The sequence below is a fragment of the Stegastes partitus genome, unplaced genomic scaffold (genome assembly GCF_000690725.1).
Source record: "Stegastes partitus isolate 25-593 unplaced genomic scaffold, Stegastes_partitus-1.0.2 Scaffold1633, whole genome shotgun sequence".
In the NCBI taxonomy this organism is placed as follows: Eukaryota; Metazoa; Chordata; class Actinopteri; family Pomacentridae; genus Stegastes; species Stegastes partitus.
Window position 1 is genome coordinate 1 of NW_007579364.1, and position 852 is coordinate 852.

Here is an 852-nt window from a genome sequence, read left to right on the forward strand (position 1 = left end):
GGAAGGTTCTGGGTAATTTAGTATGAAAGAGCAGCAGGGTGGTTCATAACTAGCTTCAGTTTACTGCTTTTAATTACTTTGTTTTTTAGTTTAACTCCACCTTATCTGATTATCTGCCCTCCACTTTGTTCCACTTAACTTTTGTCTCTCTTCAGGAGCGTCTGATAGCAGAAGCCCAGAACCAGCACCTGCGCCAGCAGCTCTCAGACTATCAGGCTCCTCGTATCACCGACTACATGCACGCCAAAGACAAACACAGGAAGCTGCAGCAGAGCGTTCACACCTGGGAGAGAAAGGTTGGGATTGCTGAGGTAAACAGTGTTTTTGTTTTTCCTTAAATCCATCAAGTCTCCTCTGAGTTATCTGCACGATTCTCTGTCCCCTCAGCAGTTTGAAGTGCAGCGCCGTCTTTTTACTTCACATCCTCTGAGTTGTTTGACTGAGAAAAGAACACTGTTGCGTTGTAGTATTCACAACAATGTACTCCCTGTTTTCTGCTCTCACTAGATGGCCTTGAAGACCCACAGCAGAGCGTGGAGCAGACACAGAGCCACTCTGACTCCTGCCAACAGTGTGGAAGCTGAAACCCGGCCTGGAGATCACCGAATCCCAGTGAAGCTTCCATGCATAGCAGAACACGACATATAGGATAGAATCAGAAAGCTCTGCAGATTCACCAAAAGACAATTTATCCCAAGCTGGCAACGAGAAAACTTTTCTCCTGTTTTACAATCTGACAGTCACTCAGCAACTGATTGGTCCCAATAGTTTTAACACATTAGTTTAATGCTGCAGTGATGGACGAAGCGTTCATCCAGATGTTTCCATCACACTGAATGTCCATCCATCCAT